General features: G+C 36.6%; 1 protein-coding gene and 1 non-coding gene across 6 annotated transcripts in view; one reads left to right on the forward strand and one right to left on the reverse strand.

The window, feature by feature from the left end:
* BCKDHB (branched chain keto acid dehydrogenase E1 subunit beta) overlaps positions 1-20293 on the forward strand; it is a 632618-nt gene that overhangs the window by 98883 nt on the left and 513442 nt on the right. The window lies entirely within an intron of this gene.
* LOC126057761 (U6 spliceosomal RNA) lies at positions 9574-9680 on the reverse strand. The gene has a single exon (XR_007512841.1). It is a non-coding gene; the product is annotated as a U6 spliceosomal RNA (small nuclear RNA).

Raw genomic sequence — 20293 nt, forward strand, 5'->3', positions numbered from 1 at the left:
GTAGTATTCCATTGTGTGAATGCACCATAATTAATTTATCCACTTATCTGTTGATGGGCACCATGATTGCCTCCATCTTTTTGCTGTTGTAAACAGTGCTGCAGTGAACATGGGTGTGCATATATCTGTTTGTGTAAAGGCTCTTATTTCTCTAGGATATATTCCAAGGAGTGGGATTGCTGAATCATATTGTAGTTCTATTTCTAGCTTTTTAAGGAAGCACCAAATCGATTTCCAAAGCGGTTGTCCCCTTTGACATTTCCACCAGCAGTGTATAAGTGTTCCAGCCTCTCCACAACCTCTCCAACATGTATTATTTTTGGATTAATGCCAGCCTTGTTGGAGTGAGATGGAATCTTATGGTAGTTTGATTTGCATTTCTCTAATGGTTAATGATTGTGAGCATTTCCTCATGTATCTGTTAGCTACCTGAATGTCTTCTTTAGTGAAGTGTCTGTTCATATGCTTTGCCCATTTTTTCATTGGGTTATTTATCTTTTTGTAGTTGAGTTTTTGCAGTATCATGTAGATTTTAGAGATCAGGCGCTGATCGGAAATGTCATAGCTAAAAACTTTTACCCAGTCTGTAGGGAATCTTTTACTCTTTTGGTGAAGTCTTTAGATGAGCATAGGTGTTTGATTTTTAGGAGCTCCCAAGTTATCTAATTTCTCTACTGGTGTTTGTGCGCTGTTAGTAATATTTTATATACTGTTTATTCCATGTATTAGGGCTCCTAGCATTGTCTCTATTTTTTCTTTCATGATCTTTATTGTTTTAGATTTTATATTTAGAATTTGATCCATTAGAGTTAGGTTTTGTGCATGGTGTGAGGTATGGGTCTTATTTCTTTTTTTTTGCAGATGGATATCCAGTTATGCTAGCACAATTTGTTAAAGAGAGTGTCTTTCCCCATTTAACTGATGTTGGGCTTTTGTCAAATATCAGCTGCTCATATGTGGATGGATTTATGTCTGAATTCTCAATTCTGTTCCATTGTTGTACCAGTACCAGGCTGTTTTCACTACTGTGGCGGTATAATAGGTTCTAAAATCAGGTTGTGTGAGGCCTCCCACTTTGTTCTTCTTTTCAGTAACGCTTTACTTATCCGGGGCCTCTTTCCCTTCCATATGAAGTTGATGATTTATTTATCCATCTCATTAAAAAAATGTCATTGGAATTTGAATCGGAATTGCGTTTTATCTGTAGATGGCTTTTGGTAGAATAGACATTTTTACAATGTTAAGACTTCCTGTCCATGAACAACGTATGTTTTTTCCACTTATGTAGGTTCCTTGCAGTAGCGTCTTGTAGTTTTCTTTGTATAGGTCTTTTACGTCTCTGGTAGGATTTATTCCTAAGGATTTTATCTTCTTGAGGGCTACTGTAAATGGTATTGATTAGGTGATTTCCTCTTTGATGTCCTTTTTGTTGGTGTGGAGGAATCCAGATGATTTTTGATGTTTATCTTGTATCCTGACATTTGCCGAACTCTTCTACTAGTTTCAGTAGTTTTCTTGAGGATTCTTTAGGGTTTTCTGCGTATAAGATCATGTCATTAGCAAATAGAGATACTTTTCCTTCTTCCTTACCAATCCGGATGCTCTTTATTTCTTTATTTATCCTAATTGCTCTGGCTAGGACCTCCAGCACAATGTTGATTAAGAGTGATGATAGTTTTTGTCTGGCTCCTGTTTTCAAGGGGAATGCTTTCAGACTGTCACCATTTAGAATGATGTTGGCTGTTGGCTTTGTATAAATGGCCTGTATTATGTTGAGGAATTTTTCTTCTATTCCTTTTTTGCTGAGAGTTTTTATCCTGAATGGGTGTCCTAGAACTTTGTCAAATGCCTTTTCTGCATCAGTTGATAAGATCATGTGGTTCTTGTCTTTTGTTTTATTTATATGATGGATTACGTTAATTGTTTTTCTAATGTTGAATCATCCCTGCATACCTGGTATGAATCCCACTTGGTCAGGGTGAATTATTTTTTTGATATGTTATTGAATTCTATTGGCTATAATTTTGTTGAGGATTTTTGCATCTAAGTTCATGAGGGATCTAGGTCTGTAATTTTCTTTTCATGTGGTGCCTTTACCTGGTTTTAGCATCAGGGATACGCTGGCTTTATAGAATGATATTGGGAGTATTCCATCCTTTTCTATGCTCTGAAATACCTTTAGTAGTAGTGGTGTTAACTCTTCTCTGAAAATTTGGTAGAACTCTGCAGTGAAGCCATCTGGGTCAGGGCTTTTTTTGTTGGGAGTTTTTTAAATTACCTTTTCAATGTCTTCTTTTGTTATGGGTTCATTTAGTTGTTCTACCGCTGTTTGTGTTAGTTTAGATAGGTAGTGTGTTGGTAGAAATCCATCCATTTCTTGAAGGTTTTCAAATTTGTTAGAGTACAGTTTTTTATAGTAATCTGATATGATTCTTTTCATTTCAGTTGGGTCTGTTGTAATATCACCCATCTCATTTGTTATTCGGGTTATTTTCTTCTCTCTTGTTTTTCTTTTGTCAGTTTGGCCAAGGGTTTATCAGTTTTGTTAATTTTTTCAAAGAACCAGCTTTTGGTCTTGTTAACTCTTTCAATTTTTTTTCTGTCCTCTATTTCATTTAATTCTGCTCTAATTTTTATTATTTGATTTCACTCTTTTGCACCTTAAATTTTTTTCTTAAATTTAATATTAAGTGTGCCTGCTCAGTGTTCTGTCCTCCCCCCCTTCTCTTTAAACCCCACAAGAAAAGCATGTCTGTTTTTATTTTGTTTCATTTTGCTTATAGGAAATTGGTGACTGCAGACATTTTTGAAAACAAGGAAATAGAGATAAGTGTGTTTCCTAATAACATTCATTAACAGAATTTTGCTGACCGAAAAGTGTTTCCATCACATACTTTTGCCACTCTGTCATCTGAACTAGATTCATATAGTAGGAAATATTTGAAGAAAGCATCAACTATTACCACCTTTTCCCTTCTTGCAGCATCATAACATCAGGTAGAAATAATATTTACCTAAATCTGTAGTATTTTTCTATACATAATTCTTGAAATGAAGATAATTAGGAGGCTAAAAAAACAAAACAAAACAAAGAAACAAAAACAGCTGCTGTTGAGTTGATTCCAACTCATAGTGACCCTATAGGACAGAGTAGAACTGCGGGTGGTGAATTCGAACTGTCAGCCTTTTGTTTAGTAGCTGTAGCTCTTAGCCACTGTGGCACCAGGACGCTCAAGTATTAGGTATCTAAAATTTTTAACTTGTTAACCCTAAGAAGAATTTACCCCTAATGTATAGGCTTTGTCTTTATCTGCCTCTCTGTATCATTTATATTACTAAATCCTGTTCAAGAATGATTTAGTTATAGAGGGAAGTGGTTATGTAAGGCTTTAACTCGTAGTTGTATTGCACAGTTCTCCTTTGTTAGTTAATCTTTGCAGCATCTTTGTCCTGTCCTTTTCTTTGTAGAATATATTCTGCCCATGGGGACTGCTCTTTCCCTAATCTGTGTGGTTTGTGAGGGGCTGCCAGTTATCATACCTCACCTCCATGATCACTGAGGGATGGGAAGGTAGCCCAAGCCCAGACATTCTGAGTTCTTTTCTGGATTTTTGTATGTGGAGACAGACCTGCACTTTCTTTGGGGCGGTTTGCCTTGGGAGATGTGAAACTGAGCCAAGTCCCCTGCCATTTAGTGAGCGATAGTATCTAGTAGAAGGAAGACTGTGAAGCCAAGCAGACATGTTCACTGGTGGTGGCATGGGGGGAGAGAAATAGAAATGAAAAGTGACAGCCTTTACCCCTTCAATTCTTTTGGTTAGTTTCTAAGGTTCCTGGAGCTACTCTTGTTCCTTTATTCTTCCTTTGATTAATGAGCTTCCCCAAGATCCTTCTGTTAAATCTCATTTTGATTTTAACCTCCTTTGAGTTTTAATCTCTTGTAGACTTTACTAATATAATAGGTATCTTGCTTAAAATAATAATCTTGATTAGAGAAAAGGTGCTACTTTTTAAACATGAAAGTAGCCCACTTAGATTAACACAATAAGCTGCAGCCTGTCATAACTTAATATAAATGCCACCTTTGTCTCAGTGGCTGAGGTAATAGCCCCATCTGTTTCTAAAGTGGAAAAAAAACATCATGTAAAAATAGTACTTACGTCATGAGTTTGTTGAGAGGGTTAAGTGAGAGAATCTGTGTGTGTATCTGACTAGTCTTTAAGCATTTGTTGAACACTTAGTGCTAGACACAGTGATATATTACATGAACATATAGACTGTTTCATTTAATCCTCACAACAACCTTAACAATTCTGTTATTATCACCATTTTACAGATGAGGAACCTGGGGAAACAACTTGCCCAAAGGCACACAGCCAGAATTCAAACCCAGTCTGTCTCTAGAGTCATGTATGGCACAGATGTTTCCCTTTAATCCTCAAAAAAGCCCCATGAAGTGGTGTTATCCACTTTTCAGGCAAGGAAACTAACTGAAATTTAGAGAGTTTAAGAAACTTGCTCAGACTCTCACAGGTTACACATGGTAGAGGTAGGTTTTAAACCAAATGTTTCTGATCCAGAGGCTGCCCTCTTTCAAACATTACCCTGTTTTACATCTTATTTTAATATTATTGAATGGAGGGGATAAATGAAATATAGTTTTCTCCAGTGTCATAGTTTTATGCTAATAACTATGTTGTTATTTTGTGTTGATGAATTGATTACGACTCATATTGACCCCATGTGACAGAGTGGAACTGCCACACAAGGTTTTCCAGGCTGTAATCTTTACTGGAGCAGTTTGCCAGGTTTTTTCTCCCACAGAGCTGCTATCGGTTTCTAAACACTGACCTTTCAATTAGCAGCCCAGCACTTAACCACTGTACCACTGCCTATTTTTTTATTTTCCCCTAGAAGTGATGCAGTCTACTTTTTCACTGAATGCGAATATATAGTATCAACCAGAGCTTGAGCAGTGCAAGAAGTTTGCTATCAGCTGCTAATCTAAAGGCCGGCGATTTGAACCCACCCAGTGACCCTTGCGTTAAGTCAGTGCATCCTAAGTATTGTGTGTAGTCCAGGTTTTGAAGACATACTGCGTTAACTTCTCCATTGACAGGATTGACTCACTTCTTTAAAAGTTTTAAAAACTACACATATTGGAGTCCAGTGTATCACAGGCGGGGTTTGGGAGCCCCTGTTCCATGTGGACATTAAGGGACCCAGGTTCCTTTCATCTTAGACATTGCCTTTTCAACATATGGCCTGTAAAGATTCCTGTAAAGAGAAAAAGAGCGGAGAATCACTATCAGGCAACTTTATGAGCCAAAGTCTAGATTTGGTATATGCCAATATTCCATTGACCAGAACTTGTCACATGTCCCAACTAGATGCAAAGGCAGCTGGGAAATGTAGTCTTCCTGTGTTTTGGTGGGGAGATGCAATAATTTGGTGAATGCACAGCACTGTTGCTGTTACAGCTCTGCAACCTCCTCACTTCTGGGTCTGGTGCCCTTATATATACTATTCTGTGTTTAAACTTCTGTGCTGTGGTGACTCACCTATATGTCCAGTCTAGAAAATTTACAAATGATATCTTTCAGTTTAACTGGTAGGTTTATAAACTACAAAGATGAGAGTAAAGATAGGTAAGTAATTATTTTTTATGTGGCAGTTTTCTTGACTTTTTTTAAAACTTAATTTTAAATATACAACAAATAGATATAAAACTTTTGAATTTAAAAGGAAAAAGACTAACATTTTTGATTTTCTGACTATTGTAATTATGTCATTTAAATATAATTGAACTTTTTAAAAATGACAGAAGGATATTTAGTAAAGATAGATAAGGAGTAGCAATCTAGACAGTGTAAAAAACACACAAAATGGTTATGATTCAGAAAGAGAATGAGTAGCGTGGTATTATCAGATATAGGCATCTTGTGGAGAAGCTATTTTTGCACGTGTTTTGAACTTTTCAAGTTTTAATTGAATGATACACAACATCAGTGATGTTGAAGTAAATGTAGCTTTTCTATGGTTATAATGAGAAAAGGAGACTAAAAGCCTTGCACTGCCTTATTTCCAGGATTCAAATTACTCTTTGAGGCAAAAATACGCCATACTGATCTTGAGGATTTAAATAAATTTTTTTTTAGTAAATACACCAATTACCTGTGAATCGATACATTATGGAGAGAGAAAAATTGATTTGCTAGGTAGCTTTTGAATGGTAGATTAAAAATTTTTTTTTTTTCAAACCTCCCGTGCACATAGAAGAGAGGAATTAGTGTTTTAGATTTGTTTTCCTTGGCATTACTAAGCAGATTATTTTTGTGCAGGCTAGTACATTTAAAGCCCGGTACACTCACTGACAAGAGCAAGGTGGATTTATTAATGAGAGAAAATTTAATTCATTTGTTAGATTTTTCAGTTAGTTTTTAAAATTAAAATAATACATGTATAGAATTTAATAAGTCAAATAATGCCAGCCTTGTAACTAAAAATAGCAGTTCCCTACCTCACCCTTTACCAAACCCATGACTCTCTCTCCACAGGTAACCAATTTCAACTTTGTTAGAACTTTTTTCTGGTATTTATCACCGTATTTGTAAAGAGTATCTTTATAATGGTTTTTAAAGATTTTGGGTATTAAGTTCCTGCTAGAGAGAAGGAGAATTTAGCTCTTTTATGCCACCTTCCTTTCTCTACCATGTGCCCACCTCCCCAACCTCAACATATCCAAACTTCTCCCAGTGCTTCCATAGGGTTATAGTAGTGTGATTTCTAGTCAGATCATTATTATGTTTTCATTGCTATGACCGTATCAGTATCATTCACCGCTGAGTCAAAAAGTGCATTATTACATTTCTTCTTGGGTACAACTTTTTGTTTTCTCTGGAGTTAATAACGTTTTCTTTCTTCCTTCTCCTCCTCCTTTTCATTTGCCGAATTTCTCATGTTCCTAACACTAATACCGTCCCTAATCTTCTTGATGTAATTAATCTTTTTTCATTGTATTTTGACACATTAGGTAGTCAGTCAGGTTTATCTTTTTCCTGTAGTTATCCTTTGTGTCCTCCTGGGGCATTATAATTAAGTGGTTAAGAGTGTAGATTCTGGGGCCAGACTGCCTGAGTTCAAAGTACTGGCTCCATGGCTTACTAGCTGGGTGACTTTTGGCAAGCTACTTAACCTTTCTGGGTTTCAGTGTTTTTACCTGTACAATGAGGACAATGATAGTACATGTCTCATTAAGTTGATTTAAAGGTGAAATGAATGAATGCATGAAGATGCTTAGCATGCAACCTGGCACATTGAAAATTCTCAGCGATTGCTGGTAGTAGTTGATGTGATTGTGCATTTCAGGAATGGCTTCGTTCTATCTTAGTCTTTCATATGTAATAAAAAAATTAACACATCAGTTATTTTATCCATATATATATAAGGTTATTTTTATAAGGTTGGTGATAAGGTTCACTAAATGTCAACATATCCTTAACTATGGGATAGTTGTCACCATTCTTGAGATAATTTAATTTTTTTCAATTAAAAAGATATATACATATTGGAAATATTTTTATATTTTTTGCATAAACAATGTTATAATTAATGCTTGACTATATTTAGCATTGTTTTCTTAAAAAAGATATGTTTTTCTCGTTTCAAATAGGTTGAGTAATGAAATGTTCTGTCAGCTAGCTATTGATGCTTAATAAGCTACCCCTAAAGCTTTTTTTTTTTTTTTTTAAAGCTTAGTGGCTGAAATCAATAACTATTTACATAGCTCATCTTCTGGTGGGCAATTTAGGCTGGGCCCGCTTGGGCAGCTCTAGTTTCACTGGGTTGCAGTCAGTTGTGGGTCATGTATGTGTTGGATTTGCTGATCTAAGTTGGGTTATATCTCACATATCTGGTGCCTTGGCTGACTAGGTTCTGGTCTATCTGTCTTTTATTCTTCAGCAGGCTAGTTCAGGCTTGCTCTTGAAGCATATTCTTCGATTCAGCCCTGAGCAGTAAGTGATTGATGAAGCCAAATTCTGCAAGTCTCTAAATGGCAGTTAGTGAAAAACCGTGGATTAGGAAGTATGTTATTGATGTAGGTATTCTGAGGAGACAAGGCTCAATGTGTAACTATTTATAGCCTGAAAGCTGAAATATTTGTAAGGCATTTAACTTGGGAATACTGAGAATAAAAACCTTGTGGTTTTATTGTGTATTAGAATTTTGCTCATTGTATTTTTTAAACATCTTTTTCTATATTCTGTCATCATAAAAAGTGCCTTGGCCAGTTTGTTTATTAGAAGCCTGCCTTGGAACAACTGGATCTCAAGAGATTAATAATATGTGGAATACAACCATTTTATCTATGCCCACTGGTTGGTCATCATTGAGAGCTGCAGTTAACCTATTATTTGTAAATATAGTATATATCAAGGTTTTTTTTTTTTAAAATAGAAAACATTATAACCTTTTTTTTTCTGTTCTTAGTATCATCACTGTAATGATTCTTTTCCAAGAACATGGTTGTCTCCATTCATCCTTCTTTTATGTCTATTGATAAAATTTTGTAAGTATTTTCATTAGGTTTGGCAGCACATTTGTTGTTTGGATTATTCCTAGATGTTTTATAATTTTGTTGCTGTTATGGGTAGGATCTTTTTTCCCATTACATGTTCTAATTGGTTATTACTGGCATATAGAAAATCTATCAATTTTTGTATGTTGACATTGCATTTGCATTGGAGACCTTACTCAATTCTCTAATAGTATTTTCATTAATTATCTTAGATTTTCTAGGTGGACAATCTTATCCTCTGTACTTAGTAATAGTGTCTTAGTTATCTAGTGCTGCTATAACAGAAATACTACAAGCTGATGGCTTTAACAAAGAGAAATTTATTTCTTCACAGTCTGGTAATCTAGAAGTTGAAATTCAGGGTGTCGGCTCCAGAGGAAGGCTGTCTCTGTCTGTCCGCCCTGTAGGAAGATCTTTGTCATCAATCTTCTGTTGGTCTAGGAGCTTCTCTGCGTAGGAACTCCAGGTTCAAGAGATGCACTTTGCTCCTGGTGCTGCTTTCTTGGTGGCATGAGGTTCCCAACTCTCTGCTAGCTTCCTTTTCCTTTTATCTCTTGAGAGATAAAAGGTGGTACAGGCTACACCCCGAAGAAAGTCCCTTTACATCGGATCAGGGATGTGACCTGGGTAAGGGTATTACACCCCACCCTAATCCTTTTTAACATAATCTAATCTTGCCTTATTTTATTATTTTTTTAAAATAATTTTTATTGTGCTTTAAGTGAAAGTTTACAAATCAAGTCAGTCTGTCACATATAAGCTTATATACACCTTACACTAATCTTGCCTTATTAACCACAGGCAGAGATTAAGATTTATAACACATAGGAAAAATTACAACAATCACAAAATGGAAGACAACCACACAATACTGGGAGTCATGGCCTAACAAAGTTGACACACATATATATATATATATTTTCAAATTTTTGTTGTGCTTTAAGTGAAAGTTTACAAATCAAGTTAGTCTCTCATACAAAAATTTATGTACGCCTAAAAATATGGAAAAAAGAAAAAAGTTTTTTTTCTTTTTCACGCAGGGGCCGTACTAATCTTCCTTGTATCATTCCAATTTTAGTATATGTGCTGCCGAAGCGAGCACTGACACATATTTTTGGAGGACAGAGTTCAATCCATGATACTTATATTTGTTTATTCCCAATAATTGATAAGAGGAGATATATTTATCTTTTTTCTTACTTTATTAAAAATGTGTCCCATCCACTGTTAAGTAGGGTTCTGGTTGGTATGCTTATCAAGTTAAGGAAGTTTCTCTTTGTTTTTAATTTACTTAGAGACCCCTTCCTTTCACATTCCCCAGGATGTTGAATTTTATCAAATTCTTTTCAGGTATTTGATGAGATGATCTGTGTTCTCCTGATGAGGTAAATTTTATAAACGTATTTTCTAATGTTGAGTCAACTCTTGCATTTCTGGGTTAAATTCTAGTTGATTTTGATACATTATTCTTTCAGCATATTGTTGGATTCAGTTTGAAGATTTTTTTAAAAAAGTTTCTTATCTATGTTCACATATAAATTTGGCTTATAGTTGTCTTCCTTCACTATCCTTGTCTGATTTTAGAATCAGAGTTATGCTGGTCTTGTAGAATGAACCAGTAAGCTGACTTCCTTTTTCTGTGCTCCAGACTGGAATAAATAACTAGGAACTATCTGTTATGTATCCTGGGTGGCACAAGTGGATAATGCGCTTGTCTGCTAACCAAAAGGCTGGAGGTTCAAGTTCACCCAGAGGTGCCTTGAAGGAAGGTCTGGTGATATAGTTCTGAAAAATCAACCATTGGAAATGCTGTTGTGCACACTTCTGCCTGCGCACACATGGGGTCACCATGAGTTGGAATTGACTGGAAAGCTAGTTTTTTTTTTTTTTTTGGGTATTATATAAGGTTTAATGTGATTTTCTTGTAAAACTATCTAGCTCTGTAGTGCCTTTTAGGCACAGATCTTTGAGTCCCTTTTCAGTATCTTTTATGGTTATTTATGTACCACCTATTCTTGAATAAATGTTGGTAATTTATATTTTGGGAGAGTATCATACATGTCCTCTGTATTTTATAATTTAGTAGTGTAACATTTTCTTTATAGTATCATTTGATTAAGTGAGTTGATATAAAGTATTTAGAATCGTGCTGGGCATATAGTACGTGCTCAATAAATATTAGTAGTGTATCACAAGTTGTTGTTATTAGGAGTCCTGGTAGGCACTCGGCTGCTAACTGAAAGGTTGGCAGTTTGAACCCACCCAATGGCTCTGTGGGAAAGAGACCTGGTGGTCTGGCTGTATAGAGATTACAGCCTTGGAAACCCTATGGGTATGGGGGCAGTTCTACTCTTGTCACGTGGGGTCTCAGTGAGTTGAGAATGGCTTGATGACATGTAATAACAACAACATTTTTATTATTACTATTTAAACATTCTCAATGATTTATCTCAATATTAACACCCTTAAGCATTAAGTCTTTTTGTTCAGAATGGTGGGGCATGAGAACAATTCAAAAGGAGTGTTCTAACTCAGGACAGAGAGGAGTAAAGATTTTGTAGTGCTTTTGCAAGAGGGGTCGTTTGATGTTCAGCCAATTTCAGGACTAGTTCGTCCAAAAGTCTCTCTGAAGAGGGAGGAATTATTCTTGGAGTTTAGCTTTGGTTGGGCAATTCAGGTTTACCAAGAGGGATGCGGGGCAAGAGTTACTGTGTCTAAGGTCATAGACCACCAAACCAGTCAAATTCACTGCCTTCGAGTGGATTCCTACTCACAGTGACCCTATAGGACAGAGTAGAACTGTCCCATAAGGTTTTCAAGGCTGTTATCTTTACGGTAGCAGAGTGCCACATCTTTCTCCCACAGAGCGACTGGTGGGTTAGAACCACCGACCTTTCGGTTAGCAGCCTAGTGCTTTAACCACTGCGCCACCAGGGCTCCTACAAGGTCACACTGGGACACTTTTAGTCTTTCAGGGAGCTCTTACAGATCAGTTAAAATGACTTACAACATATCCTATCATATATAGAAATGCGTTGTCAGGTAAAATCAAGTCAGTCTTTCACTTTTTGAGTGCCGGCAGTTTCCTGATGTGTTCCTGAAAATGTGTAAGAAGTAAAATGTCTGAAAGTCAAACATTAATTTACGTTTAATAAGGAGTTCCATTGCAAGACAGCTAAACGAAATAAATCCCCAGTTGAACCTCACCTTTTATACATCGTTTTCAGTGATAATTAGTTTACAATGTTTCATATGTATCTTTAATTTTATGTTTTTTTCCTTTCCCTTTGAATTGAACAATTTAACTGGCTTAAACATCTAATTGAGGTTAAAGATATTTTGTGTGCAGTGTACCAAATGATTTCTTTCTGGGTCACAATTTTACAAAATTTTCTTTGGTGGTATCAATGTTTTTGTTTTTCTTTTTTCCTTATATTTATAAAGCAATAAAGGTAAATACAATAAAAATTCCAGTAGTATGGAAACATTGCCATACAGGCAGTTAATATAACACTGCCAAAACTAAACTGTTGGCAAGCAGATAAGAGATGTGTTCACTTGACGTTTTCATAGTTAACCGATAGAATTCCAAATTTGGAATACAAGGCATACAAAAAGCCTTTTAGGGGTTCTCATCTACAATGTAAACAAGTGTGTGTTGAGCAAAAGTTTAAGATACGAAAGTTGAAGTCTGCTTATACTAATAGGTTAGATAGATAGGAAGCAATAAATTCTTAAGGCCTTTAGGTTGTTTAGTAATTTTAATAAACTTATAATAAATATCAACAAAATTTTATAAATTATCAGTTCATAAAAATTACAGTTGGGAAAATTTTCCTAATAATTTTAATAAAAACTTATTAATTCTATTAATTGCAACATCTCCACGGTGGACTCGAATTCATGAATTCTACCTAATTTATGTTTGTATCTCTAGTACCTAATATAATTAATGACATTTGACTTTCTTAAATCATAGACTACAAATTTTGGTTTCTGGCTAATGTAAGTACACGTACAATCTGTTCTAATTTGGTAGTTTTAATTCATGATTTGATATAAAGGAAATGTATGTAATAGAAAAACAAATTTCTAATGGAGGAGTGATACATAGAAATGTACAGAGGCAGACATGGGGTGATATGTATGGAGGTTTTTTTAAAAATACTGGCTTTATGGAATATAAAGCCCATTTAGTATGTAAAAAGTTAATTTGAAAAATTGAGTGAATTGCCGGAAGTCAGTGAGAGAATTCCAGATTTAATACCTGATTGTTCTGAGGGAAAAACCAAAACCAAAACCAAACCCAGTGCCACTGAGTCGATTCCGACTCATAGCGACCCTATAGGACAGAGTAGAACTGCCCCATAGAGTTTCCAAGGAGCACCTGGTGGATTTGAACTGCTGACCCTTTGGTTAGCAGCCGTAGCACTTAACCAGTACACCACCAGGGTTTCCTTCTGAGGGAAAAGAGTAATTATTTGATCTTAAGATTGTGTTTTTAATTTTTGAACAATGTGGCAGGCATAATATCCCTTTCCTAAAATATGCAATTGCTGCTATGAATTTTTAAGGCATGTGGTGAGGTTCAGGCTTGCTATGTGCTCATATTTAGTCTTTCTACTGAAATGCACTTTGGGAGATTTCTGTAGGGTAGACGGTAAGGGTTGAGATTATAAGGCTGGGAGTCACCACTTATTATCTTATAACTTTATAACTATAAATATCTTATAACTTTAACTGATTTATTTAATGTCTCTATGCCTCAGCTTCTTTTTCTGTAGAATTGGGATAAATCTAATATCAATTACATTGAGTTATTTTGAGGAAGAAATGAGGCGATAAATTTAAAATGCTTATAATAGTGCCTGGTATGTAGAAAGGCCTCTATAAATATTATCTTTGTGATGATATACTGAGGTTTCCTTTATCTTTTGTCAAAGGTGACTTTTTTCCAGCTCAATGTTATTTACAATATAAATCTGCTATGTATTTTTCAGTTGGCTTTCATTGCCCCACTTGCCCTTCTATGTTCTCTGTAATGCTGGGGTTGTGAAACTAGTAAACTGTGTTTCCCTGACCCCCTTGCAGGCAGATTCTGTTATTGAGCAGCATTTGCACTAGTTTAGAAAGTGGGAAGAAGGTAGACACCCTTGTGTCTGGTAGCAGCAGTCAATGAGACTCTGCAGTAGCTGTTATTGTCCTGCAGCCTTGATGTCAGCAGCATTATTGACAGGGGCTTTAGTGGGGACCATCCTACTCAGCAGCTGCCACTGGTGGTTCCAACATTATTAGTGGCTCCTGTGGGCTCCTGGATCCAGCCCAGAGATCATAGCTGCTTCTTGATCTCTGGGTTGCACACTTTTACCATTCGCTACTCTGGTTCTTCTAACATCTTTAAAAAGATTCCCTGAATTAAATTCTTTTAGCAAAGTTTCTTATTTTTCTGATTGTCTGCAGATTGATATAGTCAACACCTACTGTTCAGTGTTGGGCATGCAATGATGAATTTTGCAGTCTAACAAATGTATCGTGTAGTCCCTATTGTCTTTCTCTTCCTCTCCTTATTTTTATTGTGCTTTCAGTGGAAGTTTACAATTCAAGTCAGTTTCTCATACAAAAACTTATACACACATTGTTATGTGACCCTCACTGCTCTCCCTACAATGTGACAGCACTCCTCTCCACCTTGTGTTTCTTGTGTCCCTTCAACCATCCCCTGTCCTCCTCTGCCTCCCATTGTCTTTCTTACATGTAAAAGAATTGCCTTTTGTTGATGTGTTTCAGTGGCTTTTTCTGCCTAACCTCTACCTTTAGGAAGTCAGTGGATGAAAGTAAATACTTTGATTCTAGTGGGAATTGTAATTTCTTGTGGGTAATATTGTATTTAGCTTGAGGAGAGGACATATTTTGACTTTAGAAAACTGAGGGACTTAGGTTACTGAAAGCATGATGTGAAAAATATAACAATACCGTAACATTTTAAAGTCATCCATCTCATATAAGATACTTAATCTCATTGACTTTAAGATGCTCATTTCCTTCTCACATTTTAACATCTTGAAACTGGGATGTGGCTTAAAATCAATTGCATTTTTGCAATTATCTCATCTAGTGGCCAGTAGTTGGCATTACCCACCCGTGCACAAATAGCTAGATCCTAAGTCAGCACAAATACCTACAGAATGGTTATCCGCAGGTTGGAATAACTTTCAGTGAATAAAAGAATGATTGCTGAGCTAGCTTGAGAGCCAGCACCAATCTTTTAATTCTTTTATGAAGTCATTAAAAAAAAATGCTGCATCACCAATGTGCTTATGGTACAGAAAATGATATTCTGTGGAGCAGTGTGTCCACATGGTGATTATTGGAAGCCTGTATGGACAGGATGAATTGGTATCAATGCTGGCTCTCATGCTAGCTCAGGAATCATTCTTTTATTTATTGAAGGCTATTCGAGGCTGTAAATAATCATTCTGTGGGTACTTTGACTCTTACTTCCAAAGTTTGTTAGATTATTGGGACTCCTCACTTTCATGCCCTTCCACCTTACCACAACCATTTGGAATCCTGTTGTTAAAAAAGTGGTCCTCTGGTGTCTCTGGAATTTTATTCCAAGCTATGGTCTCCAGGCACACCAGAGGACCACTCTTAACAACAAGGTTCCAAATGGCTTCTCTTCTCAGGAGGTGGCATTTCCATGAGGGTGTGGAGCATCTTTATAGATTTTTTTTCACATTACTTGGTGAGACAAATGTAGTATCGTTAATAATACGTTGATTTTGTCTTTCCGATGTAGACTGTTATCTTTTAGATTCTTAGTAATTTAATGTGAAGAGGTGAGGGCAGGATTGGACACAACTGTGTTTGGGGGCTAATTTTAAAGCATTTACTAGAAGAAATTACATTTAGTCTTCTTGGTCATATAGTCTCTTTTTTTAAAATAATTTTTATTGTGCTTTAAGTGAAAGTTTACAAATCAAGTCAGTCTGTCACATATAAGCTTATATACACCTTACTACATACTCCCACTTACTCTCCCCCTAATGAGTCAGCCCACTCCCTCCTTCCAGTCTCTCCTTTCGTGACCGTTTTGCCAGTTTCTAACCCTCTCTACCCTCCCATATCCCCTCCAGACAGGAGATGCCAACACAGTCTAAAGTGTCCGCCTGATACAAGTAGCTCAGTCTTGATCAGCATCTCTCTCCAACCCATTGTCTAGTCCCTTCCATGTCTGATGAGTTGTCTTCGGGAATGGTTCCTGTCCTGGGCCAACAGAAGGTTTGGGGACCATGACCACTGGGATTCTTCTAGTCTCAGTCAGACCATTAAGTCTGGTCTTCTCATGAGAATTTGGGGTCTGCATCCCACTGTTCTCCTGCTCCCTCAGGGATTCTCTGTTGTGCTCCCTGTCAGGGCAGTCATCGGTTGTGGCCGGGCACCATCTAGTTCTTCTGGTCTCAGGATAATGTAAGTCTCTAGTTCATGTGGCCCTTTCTGTCTCTTGGGCTCATAGTTATCATGTGACCTTGGTGTTCTTCATTCTCCTTTGATCCAGGTGGGTTGAGACCAATTGATGCATCTTAGATGGCCACTTGTTAGCATTTAAGACCCCAGACCCCACACTTCAAAGTGGGATGCAGAATGTTTTCTTAATAGAATTTATTTTGCCAATTGACTTAGAAGTCCCCTTAAGCCATACTCCCCAAACCCCCACCCTTGCTCCGCTGACCTTTGAAGCATTCAGTTTATCCCAGAAACTTCTTTGCTTTTGATCCAGTCCAGTTGAGCTGACCTTCCCTGTCTTGAGTATTGTCCTTCCCTTCACCTAAAGTAGTTCTTATCTACTATCTAATCAGTAAATAACCCTCTCCCACCCTCCCTCCCTCTCCCCTCTCGTAACCACAAAAGAATGTGTTCTTCTTAGTTTATACTGTCTCTCAAGATCTTATAATAGTGGTCTTATACAATATTTGTCCTTTTGCATCTGACTGATTTCACTCAGCATAGTGCCTTCCAGGTTCCTCCATGTTATGAAATGTTTCATAGACTCGTCTCTGTTCTTTATCGATGCGTGGTATTCCATTGTGTGAATATACCACAATTTATTTAACCATTCATCTGTTGATGGACACCTTGGTTCCTTCCAGCTTTTTGCTATTGTAAATGGTGCTGCAATAAACATGGGTGTGCATATATCTGTTCGTGTAAAGGCTCTTATTTCTCTAGGGTATATTCCAAGGAGTGGGATTTCTGGGTTGTGTGGTAGTTCTATTTCTAACTGTTTAAGATAACGCCAGATAGATTTCCAAAGTGGTTGTACCATTTGACATTCCAACCAGCAGTGTATAAGAGTTCCAATCTCTCCGCAGCCTCTCCAACATTTATTATTTTGTGTTTTTTGGATTAATGCCAGCCAACAGGTTTTTGTTGGAGTGAGATGGAATCTCATCGCAGTTTTAATCTGCATTTCTCTAATGGCTAATGATCGAGAGCATTTTCTCATGTATCTGTTAGCTGCCTGAATATCTTCTTTAGTGAAGTACGTGTTCATCTCCTTTGCCCACTTTTTGACTGGGTTTTTTGTGGTCGAATTTTAACAGAATCATATAGATTTTAGAGATCAGGTGCTGGTCTGAGATGTCATAGCTGAACATTCTTTCCCAGTCTGTAGATGGTCTTTTTCGTCTTTCAGTGAACTCTTTAGATGAGCATAGGTGTTTGATTTTTAGGAGCTCCCAGTTATCGGGTTTCTCTTCATCATCTTTGGTAATGTTTTGTATTCTGTTTATGCCTTGTATTAGGGCTCCTAGGGTTGTCCCTATTTTTTCTTCCATGATCTTTATCGTTTTAGTCTTTATGTTTAGGTCTCTGATCCACTTGGAGTTAGTTTTTGTGCATGGTGTGAGGTATGGGTCCTGTTTCATTTTTTTGCAAATGAATATCCAGTTATGCCAGCAGCATTTGTTAGAAAGACTATCTTTTCCCCAATTAACTGACACTGGGCCTTTGTCAAATATCAGATGCTTATATGTGGGTGGATTTATATCTGGATTCTCACATATATTCTCTTTTTAAATCTCTAACATCAGTGTTAAAAATAATTGTTAGTATAGAAGTGAAAGTTATCAAAAAAGTGTGACCATAATCAGTTACCTCAGGTCTGATTATTTATTCAGAAAAATAACAGTTGTAACGTAGAGATGGTATTACTTTATGGTTAAATACCAGTTTTACACAGCAAATGATAATAACCAAAACACCAAATCCATTGCCATCTTGTTGATTCTGACTCATAGTGACCCAAAAAGAGAGAGTAGAACCACCCCAAAGGGTTTCCAAGGAGCTGTTGGTGGATTCGAACTGCTGACCTTTTGGTTAGCAGCTGTAGTTCATAGTAGCTCGCCGTAGCTCTCAACCACTGTGCCACCAGGGCTCCACAAATGATAATACAGGTAAGAATATTTCTAGAGTGAAAACTTCCTTTAAGATCTTAATGACTGTATCATTAAGATTATAGAGCTGTTTTCTTCCTAAGAACTAAAAGGATGTCCACATTGATTAACTTAGTGTATCCTCATTCTGTTACTGCAATGTGGGAAATAGACATATGCTGCTTCCCACAGTTTACAGCATAGGACACTGGGACACAAGAAGAATATGATGCTTCGTCAGAGATCACCAGATTAATCAGGTGCAGAGCCAGGGCCAGAGCTGGGCTAGAGACCAAGTGGATTCGCCCCGTCTTTGTTCCCTCCCCCAGCAGACTGTTAACTCTGACAAATAAGGCAGGCTTTTTCAAGTATGGAAACCTTGAGTATGCTGTTAATAATCTGACAGCCCGAAGTAACATATATTTTAGAAATATCCTCTACTTCCTTTTAAAAGAGACTATATTTTGTCACTGTATCATGTATAATGCAATATGAATAAAGCTCCGCCTGAGTTGCCCATTTGTGAAGAACCTAGCGTTACTGCAGATTAGTGCCAGGGCAGAGAAATTACCCTATTATCTCTATAATGGTAATATTAATATTGTGCCTCACAGGGGATCTTGCATCATTAAGAGTGAGTGAGTTGTTATTTTCTTGCAGATGCTTTTTATATGATCTATTAATGTATTAAATTAGAGGGAATTAGACAGTGCTTTCGGGGATGTAGGTATATAATTTGCAGGTTTCAGTATTCACCTTTACCTGAAATGTCATGAAAATATGTGTTCACATCTGTTTATAGATGTGCACACATGCACGTGCATACTTTCATACCTGCATTTCTTTGTACATACCATTTCTTTCTACATACCATTCCATTTCTTTCTACATACCATTTCTTTCTACATGGAATGCCCTTCTTTCCTTATACTCTTGTGTCAGGTACCTCCTGATCCTGTAAGACCCATATCAGTGGTACCCTCCGTCATGAAGCTTCCTCGATCCTTATAACCAGTTGTTATTTCCGTCTGTGCTTCTACAGCAGATTGTTCCCAGTGCTATATCATGTTTTTGTTTAGTCACAATCTCCATCTTTATAACTCCCTGTTGAGAGTGTGCTTCTCAAGGGCAAGGACTGCCTTTTTCAGTTTCATATTGCTTCAGCTTGCACGAAGTCTGCATGTGTTAAGTGCACAATAAATATTAAATGTATGTATATTATATGTGTATATTTGTATATAAGTATGTATATCATACATTGTATATTTATTATTTATTATCTGTTTCTGTTGAGTTGACTTTGATTCATGGTGACCCCATGTGTGTCACAGTAGAACTGTGCTCCATAGGGTTTTCAATGGCCAATTTTTCAGAAGTAGATCACCAGACTCTTCTCAGAGGTGCCTCTAGGTAGACGTGAACCTCCAACCTTTTGGTTAGCAACTGAGGACGTTAACTCCCTATCTTATTCCAAAAAGCATTTAAAATGACTTATAAGCAATATATAAATTAGAAGAAAATTGGAACAAAAAAGGAAGCTGAGAAATGGAGCCATGAGTGACCTATTTTATGCCATGAGTCTATAAGCGTCTATGAATATAAGTGCATTTGCATATATGCAAATAACAAGGGAAGCATATATGTGGAAATATTACAATATACATTTTAAGATCTATTCTGTCCAATTATCTGAACAATTAAAACATTTTTATTGTGGCCTTGGAAAGATTTCCTGTTTTTCTAAATCATACATTTTTGTCAACATGTATCTGTTGCTGAAGGATTTCTCTGTGGAATGCTCATTAGCGCTGAGATTCGAGTATAATCATCATGTGGTGAAATGGAGTGGTTTCACTTAATTCTATGAAAATAGGAATCTACAAAGTGATCGTATGTGGTGCTTTTCAGTTCCTGAAGATTTGTGCTCTAACTACTGTTAGCTGCTCTTTCAAAAAGCACATAACCATGGGGTAGATACGTAAGACTTAATTTGAAATAACCTTTTCTTAGAATAAACATCTTTTAAATTAATGTAACCAAAAGTACCTGGGAAATATAGCTTGATTTTCAAGTGATCTGTTTTGCCCAAGTTTAAGAAAATGAGCATATTAAAATTGTATTCTTACTCTCCTGCTCATAGGATTAAATCCATGCAGATCTGTGAAGAGGTTTGTTTTGTTGTTGTTAATATAATACTCTTCCTGAATCTAATGCTCTGTATAATATAAATTTGATAGAGAATAAAGCTTTGTTTGCTACTTTGCCCCTTAATTAATTGTTC

This window comes from Elephas maximus, chromosome 1, assembly GCF_024166365.1.
Source record: "Elephas maximus indicus isolate mEleMax1 chromosome 1, mEleMax1 primary haplotype, whole genome shotgun sequence".
Lineage (NCBI taxonomy): Eukaryota > Metazoa > Chordata > Mammalia > Proboscidea > Elephantidae > Elephas > Elephas maximus.